We start from the raw sequence: 8,488 nt of genomic DNA on the forward strand, positions 1-8,488 counted from the left end.
CCATGCACTGCCAAATTCAAGTGCATCCAGCTCTGCATCCCTGGAACCTTGGTAATATCCAGGGATTTTAGGATCTCCAAAACTCATTTTCTCCTTCATATTCCAGTAGGGACAACTCAGAGTAATAACGATTTGGCCATATATATATTTATATTCTATCACTTTGCACTCTAAGCAACTGCCTGTGGGTACCAAAAACACATTTAAATGTATGCAAACTCAGTTAGCAAATGTCAGCTAGAGGTCCTAAATGCAAACTGTGCCTCTCAGCCCCCAGGCTAGAAATCTAAATAAACAGATGTTCTTTGCACTATGCCCTGAAGATTAAATTTAGCCTTTGTTAGACAAACAAAGGACACGGGTATTCTTTTCTATATATGATAAGCTTATAGCATATATAGTTGGGTCTTAAACCATCTGACATGTTTTGGGTTAAGGACTTTAGCAGAGGAAGGGAAGTTTTAATACCTCTAGGAAAGGAGAAACAGTTTCATACATTTTCCAAGTACACAGTCTACTTTATGCAGGTCTCCAAAGTCAGTGCATGTTAGCAAGCTCCTAACACATACACCAACTTAGGCTGAAGATAAGAATGATACAACTTTTCCAAACACTATTTTCCTTATTACTTCAATATGATGTTTACCTGGAAATGTATGCCCAGCCAGGGCTGTGTCAGCTTGGTGCAGCTCCTGTATCTCTCCTGAGCAACGCAGCTTGGCTTGCATCACGAGAATGGAGTTCCCAGAACTTCATATCCCTTCTGTGAGCTGCAGCCAGCGAGATGCACCAGAACTTCCACATCTTTGAGAAAGGAAAAAATATCTCAACCACAGAATCATAGAATCATAAAGGCTGGAAAAGGTCATCTCATCCAGCCATCATTTTTCCACATGTGGTTCTCCACACCCAAGGGAACTGTTAAAATAACAGATATGGAATAAAGAAGGTCTAAGGGCTTAGTGGTTCCTCGAGCTGATGGAGGAATAGTTTACAGCCTAGTGCTTACAAAGAATCTGAAAGAAAATTTTTGAAACAATACGTAGAGAAAACTGCAACACACCCACAAGCATAAAACTTGAAGAGAAAGTTGGGGAGACTCCCAGCCACTGTGTTGTTTTTCCCTGAAAATAGGAAAACAAAGTATACTGAAGCACTATTTGCTCCTGCAGGTCTGTCAGCAGGGTTTCTGCTTGTTCTTGAGCTCTTTTTGGGCTTTGCAGTATGAAATCAAGGCACATGTTCATCTTACCCCCTTTTCCCGCCCTGAGTATTTACATTTCCTCATATTTCTCTGGGCTGAGCTGCTTAACTCTTTTCCTGCTTGTGCTTCTGCTCTGCTTTAACTTGGCCTGCATGTCTTTGGATTCTTTATCTGCAGACTTCTATCCCATGCACATATCTGTTTTTTCCAGTTCAGCAATGAATAACACGGATATGAGCAGTCCATGTTCCAGCTGTAACTTGCTGCTTATAGTAGTGGTTGCTGCCCACACTTGATTGCTTTAATTTACCCATTTTATTTCCCTTCACGTATCTACGTGAATTCTTTGTGTCCTCGGGCCACACTTGCTGACCTGGGAGATTATTTTATTGTGTGGTTCTTCACAGAATGCTTCTAGTTCTGCTAAATTGGTTCCAAATTTTCTCTAGATCTACTAAAGACATTCTTGTACTATGTATTTTGCAAAGTGAGAAGTGTTGCTTTAAGCTGTGTGCTCTAATGTTCGGAAGGTGGGAAGAAAGAAACCCCTGGAAAACAGAGGGATGGCTGAAAGGGGCGACCCAGCATCTTCAGATGAATCATTCTGCTGCATGTTCAAAGACAGCAGATGCTATTTACAGGGAAAAAGCAGAAGGGTGCCATTGTTCTTTCCTTCAAATGCCTTTTCTCCCGTTCTTTGCAACTCCGGGGAGGCAGGAATAGGGTGGATGTAGCCTGCCCTTGCCCCAAGCCTCTCTAAGTGCTTTATGACATCCTTCTAGAAGCAAGGGGACAATGCAGACTTAAAGACTTAAATGAGGTCAGAGACACAATAAATAGTATACCTCACCACCACTCACCACAAGGGACCCTGAGGCCAGAGGTTGACCAGTGCTACAAGAACGAGGGTTGCAGAGCCAGGAGAGCCACAAGAACAGTTACATTCCTTGCTGCTTTGCTAAGACCAGTTACACATCATTAAGTAATCCAGAATGACTCTTAGGGCCCATTGTTATTCAAGAGAGGCCAATCAATAGAACTTTTTAAATGTTTTGCCGTGTTGTTTCAAGAGTAATGCCTTCTGGTATGGAGACAAGGCCTTGTAAACCGTCTGCAATAAGACACTTTATATTAGGAAAGTAGAGAACTATGATCGTTGATCATCTAATTAAATTTCAGGCTAAGTTGGCTGTAATTTGATTTACTGATGTGTTCTGAGTGAATCACAAACATTTTGAAATAAGAGGCTAGTATGACAACTGTGCACAATGATACAGAAAATAAAGGCTTTTTCCATGCCAATTGGAAATAAATCCACAGTTATTTAAATAAAGGCATGAATTATTTATAGAATTTCTGTAGCACAAAGATGCTGATGCAAACACTATCATAACAGAGAATATAAAAGCAAAAGCTAAATATGTGACTTAACTGCCAATGATTCCGTAATGTGTTTAAAGATATAGTACTTGATTTACTACAGCAAGCTACACACATGTAAAGGGCACGAGTTTTCCTGTATTACATTCATGCAATCAGAGTACATCTGTATCATCATACTAAATACGTTTTTCCTAGAATGAAATCTTCATTAACGTTATTATATAGAGAACGTATCTTTTGAAAGCATCCAGCCAGTCTTGCCCATTTCCACCAAAAGATCGATTTCTTAATGCCTTCCACCAAAAGGGAGCATTTTGCGAGACTAGGAAAAAAAAAAAGTTGAAATCAGTTCAAAAATACATTTTCTATGGGAACAAATTCTTATGTGAGGATGATTACTCCTTTCAAAGCATTTCTTACACTGTTCTGCTGGGAATTGGGCTTAAGTAGGAACTGAACTCATCATTTCCTCCTTTAAACATCTGTAAACAATATAAATACGGCAGGACATTAGATCTGGACCAGATCTGCAAAAATGTTCATTGGTGTTATGTGTAAATCAGAGCTAGCTCCATTTTGCATATGACGGTGTCTGAGCTCTTTGCTCCTTGGAAACCATCTGGAGCTGCAGATATTTCTGCTAAATGGTGGCATTTTAGGCTGCCTTGAGCAAGAGCTTAGGGATCACGGCTCATGCAAGGTGCAGTGAAATATTGGTTCAACTCAGTAAATAGACCTTGGTAGATTCAGAACAGAATCCATGGAAAAGGATGTGAACCACCCTGCTTCACAGTCCCACTGCTAGGATTGTATCATTTCAATTATAAGCTGCCCTGCAGCTGTTAATAAAAGAAATGAAATGATAGCCTCGAGGTGTTGCACTTGCTGCATCTGTAGTATTAAGTGATGGTCTCATCCCATCTGTACCAGGGCATCACCTAAAGAATAACCTTTTTTTTTTGCAACACAGCTAGACTCTGCTTTTAAGAGGGGGAACCGGTCCCCCAGCGCTCACAAAAAGACAAAGCTGCTTCATAGGAGCACAGCAGAGAAACATAATTTCCAGAGGAGCTCTTAATTGACTGCATTTGAGGAAGATGCATCAAAATGTCCCAAAATGAGCACGTTGCTGCTTTTTCAATTTGCTGACAGTTTGCCTGCAGGTAAACCTCCAGCACACTGATAGTTTTTCTTGGCCAACATAACCAATATAGATTTAGTATCTCTCTTTGCTAAATAAGAGGAACATTTACGATAGCTGCTGGCTAGAAAATTAACCAAGTGAACTCCTCAATATCTCTGTCCCTCTCTGTCTCCCTCATTAATTTTTTATGGAAAGCAAAGACTAATTCTGTCTCTCTGCTTGTAATCACATTCAAAACATGTTCATGACTCAGTAATCTGCTTATGAACATTGCCGTACTCTGCAGTAACTCTGCAGACACCCACATTTGGGGCGGTCTGAATGCTCACACAACTTGCTATTGCCAACAGGATTTTTTTTTTTTCCTTACAGTTTTCGTCATTTTAGACTCTCCCTCCATTCTGAAACCGAGGAACAGGAAACCCATCGAGCCAAAGTTAGAAGTCATAAGAAGCTATTCACCACACTGTAAAACACTGGGAAGCAATTTCTGATGGCTTTACTCAAAAAATGCAATTGCTGCTGGTGCCGTATGAAAACAGAGCCCAGCCTGAAAGGACAGATGTGCAATCTCACACTCATTCCCTCAATGCAAGGGAAGTCTGATCCAAATTTGATATTTTGGCTTGAGCAAATGCAAATAGCACCGTTCCTCTGCATACAGAACGCACTGTAGATGAGGCTTCGTTTTAAAATTACACTAGATGCCTAGATGGTAACTTTCTGAGCTGTGTTCAGCATCGTAATTACCTGCTTCAATCAGCAGTGGGTTGCCATCATACAACAGGGCCATCCAATTGGGTGGCAGCTTTGCTTGCAGATATTCTCCCTCATTCTGCCCCAGCAAAGGCCCTCGTGGGAGCAACTCTGAGCAGGTATCCACGTCGCCTTCCCACCAGCTACAGGAATAAAAGATGACCAAGGTGAATTCACGTTTAATGGCAACACTACGACTTGTGTGCTCCTCACAAACAGAACAGACGGAAGGCAGCAAAACACAAGGGACAGCTCCGTGGGAGCACCAGGCATACAGCTGGCCTCTCCATGGTTGTTTGCAGGGTTTAACAACCGCGCTAATTCTACCTAAGAGAGAAATGGTGAAGCAAAGTGATAATCATTCCCCATTAAGCAAATGAGCTTTTAGTTACCGCCAGATTTTAGACCACAAAAATAAGAGAGACGAGCACAGAACTTCTTTTCTATTTTGGCGTATAATCAGGAGAAATGCTTTCCCGCATTTGAAGTACCCGCCAAAATCAGCTGTCTTGCAATTTAATTAATATATTTATTTATTTACTGGGGGAATCTATGGACAGCACAGAGGCTTTGCCAGGAGAGTCTGTAGCAAAAACTGAACGTTTCTACTTCAATCCTTACTCTACACAACAAACATACATGTGTGTATCGCACAGAGCTCTGGTAACGCATTCCAATGATTCCTGTGATCACAGTCCCCAAAGCATAATATTTTGGAAGAAGTTAGTTTGCCATATTATCAAAAGAAAACAAGCACAGCCTTCCCAGCTCTGCTCATACAACACACACACAAAAAAAGAAAGGATTTCTTTATCCTAAAGAATGATCCATGAGTTGGCTAAAAACAAGCACGTGAAATTAAACAACACAAATATGAATGAGAGAGAATTCTAAATGAGGCGCTTACTAGATCCAGGAAAGCAAAGAAATAAGGCAGCAACATGTGTCTTCTCCTCAAAACTAATCCTGTTGGATGTGACGTGTTCATCATTGTGTGTTTACAGCCAGGCAGGGATTTGCTGGAAGACATGGTCATGGGGACAGGGAAGTGGGTCAGAACGACACATTTCTGTGTGCTGAGTCCAATCATTCCTTAACAATCGCCTCCTGGAGAAACTGTAAGGACAAAAGCACTCTGCTGCCAGCTAAGCAAAAACTTTCCTGAAAGTTCTTGTGCAGAACTTACTGTACTTCTGCTTATTTACTGTTTCTTTGTTTTATTTTGCCAGCCACAGTATTTCCATATTAATGGAGAGCATGCTCATTTTAGGCTTGAAAACTAGGTCAGCACACCCAGAAAATTCACACCAAACTGCAGCTCCTGAGCACAGATAGGCAGAGTTGTCAAAATATTCTCATCACTGAGTAAATCTGTGCTTAGAGCAAAACCAACAGCCTGGAAAACACTAGTGCCCTGCAAGCTATCAATTAGCCCTTACATCAGGAGAAACTTGTGTCAAAAGGAAATTAATTCCATCTTATGGGAAGCAATTTGACTCTGCTCTGACTTACGGAAAAGGACAGCTTGGGAAAAACTCCATTTGCTGGAAGAGAGGGAAAGGTCTGTGCTGTTTTGTGAGCTCCTATAGGGCACCTCCTATACCCTCAGTTGGTACAGTTGTAGCTCACAGATTTTCTGAGACTCTAACGGTTTCCCCTTCTTCACCACGACCACACAAAAGTGCTTTCAGGAGGCGTTTCCACAAAAACCATGAAGCCCAAAGCCTTGTGGCTGGGACAGCAATTTGTTGGATATTGGGCTCTCCTCTTAAACCCCTGGCCCAAGTCAGTTGCAGTGGTGACACAAAGCAGTTCTCCCAGACCCTGTGCAATTGCCTGCTAGGGGCAGCAGCAGTGTGACTAGTGTGGGACAGCACAGTTCAAGATGCACGAGGAAGGCAATATTTTTGAATTGGAAAATTCAAATCTTGGAGGTTTCATTTGCAATGGCTCAAATTAGACTTTTGGTCTTTTTTGAGCTGCTTTTACAACCTATAATTTAAGAATTCATTTTATTTAGCTAGTCTTTATAGAGACATATGCCTTAAACCCACAATTTTTCATTAACTTCAAGAAAATTGACATCTGTTGTTTTCTTTTTTCCCAATAAACTCAGAAAATTTGGAGTGGATCTAGGATAAGACAACGTTTGAAGCACTTTTATCCCAGGTAACGCTTACCAGTTGTGCTTCCCAGCTCCGTATGAAACACAGAGCCAGATGGTGGTAAGCAGGTGAACTTATCCCTCCTGTGGATCTTTGTGCAGGCCTAGGTAGTCAGTAATGAGGTCTGCGTAGACCACACGAATCCAATACTCAATGGGTGTTTCAGATGCAAAGATCAAACCTTTGAACAGAAGGGTAGGCAGAAAAGTATAAAGGACTGTTTTATTACCTCTAGTTCTGGGAGGTGTATTACTAAACTTCTACAAGTTATGCTTAGGTAGGAAAAAGCATCTTGCTCGTGATTGAACTAAAAGAGTGAACTGCTGGGCAGAAATGTTCCATAGAAATCCACATAAAATGTCCCTTAGACCTGAGGGAAGTCAGGATTTCTTCCCAAATCACTCCCACTTCTCTGCTTTCCTGCACTGACGTTTTCCTGCTCCAGCCTTTTTCTCTTCTTTTACATGACATCCTCTAAGCTGAATCTTTCCCCTATTCACAATGGCACAATCTTGCCTCAGTCATCTTCTATCTGCTTCTCCTCCTTTTTGCCTCTCTACCCGTGGAGCAACTGAAGGGAATATTTAAATAAAATGTTAACCTTTACTGTGTAGAGCTTCCCCAGCCAAGGGAGGCAAGAGAAATCAAAACCCACCTCCCTTTCTCCAGCCAAGGACCTTTCAAGGGTTTCAGTCCTACGAGGTAACTGAACTCGCAGACGTGAAATTTGTGCAGATCTATTTTCCCACTCTAGTCCTAATTTAGTGTTATTGGCTGTCTGTGGCTCCCAGCCCCAGACCAGGCCGTCCAGTCTCCAAACAGCTCCAAAAAACATTTCTGGTTGAATATCTAATGGACACTTTGTCTCACACCCAATGGGATTTAACGAACAGGAAAAGAACCCTTCTGAAACGCACAATGGCTCTCATCTACTGAATGGAGTGAATGTAAATTGAATCCTCAAGATCAGTTGATTAAAAAAAAAAACAATGTAATGGATAAAAATGATTTCAAGCAAGATACATTTTCAAATAAGACATACATTCCTCCTTCTAGTTTCAGTATTGTAACACAGGGCTACATCTATCAGCACGGCACATGGGATGTGTGGGTCAGAAGAGTTCAGCCTTAAATTTGTAGGGAAAATAATGCTGTATGTATTTTCCAGCTCTTGCCTACGTTAAACTCTCCACCTTGAGATATACAACACTTACCAGCTTACACATCTGACATTTCCTGCAGTCCTTGCTTTGACTGAATGCCCCAAATCCTTCTGTTTTGGACTATTTCAGAGCCTGTTAACAAGGAAAAATGGAACTGGCCAGGAAAATAAATTACTTTTTGAAACAGATCACAGCAGAGCAGACATATTTCTAAGTAACTGGACAGAGGAAGGTGACAGCAATTGTAAGCCACAGGCCCCAGAGTACGCAGACTAAGTGACTGCGCATTAAAAATCAAGCTTTATGTTCTTTCAAAGGCATCCATTTTTCTTGTGTTAATGGTTACTTCAAGTCACCTATTTAATGTTTAAGAGATCACTGTAGCTTGCTTGCAAGAATATCACATTGATGAGCTATTGTCACATCACAGTACTTTCAGGAAAGACTTGGCACTAAAGCTAGAAAACTGTCCCCTAACCTATGCTGATAGGGAAGGCTTGAAATACTGAGGTCTCTTCTTCAGAGAAACATTGGACAGAGAATAGCAATCCTGATACAGTACAGCATCACGTTGCATCTTTGTCAGAGCTTTGCAAGGGATAGGAATAAGGCACAATTACAAAACATCCCCTTTAACTGGGGGCTTGCCCCATTTGAGGGGACTGAGGCTGCT

General features: G+C 41.4%; 1 long non-coding RNA gene across 17 annotated transcripts in view; it reads right to left on the reverse strand.

The window, feature by feature from the left end:
* The window catches only part of LOC110403256, a 29,560-nt gene extending 21,629 nt beyond the window's left edge, over positions 1-7,931 (reverse strand). For 16 of the 17 annotated variants that reach the window (XR_002441587.1, XR_002441586.1, XR_002441590.1 and 13 more), the window contains exons 1-4: positions 5,395-5,493; positions 4,482-4,630; positions 2,065-2,909; positions 647-804 (exon numbers count right to left, since the gene is read on the reverse strand). This is a non-coding gene — a long non-coding RNA (uncharacterized LOC110403256). Of the gene's footprint in view, positions 1-646; positions 805-2,064; positions 2,910-4,481; positions 4,631-5,394; positions 5,494-6,667; positions 6,834-7,866 lie in introns of those variants that run through there. The other variant, XR_002441588.1, reaches the window with a different exon arrangement.

Source organism: Numida meleagris, chromosome 8, assembly GCF_002078875.1.
Source record: "Numida meleagris isolate 19003 breed g44 Domestic line chromosome 8, NumMel1.0, whole genome shotgun sequence".
NCBI lineage: Eukaryota > Metazoa > Chordata > Aves > Galliformes > Numididae > Numida > Numida meleagris.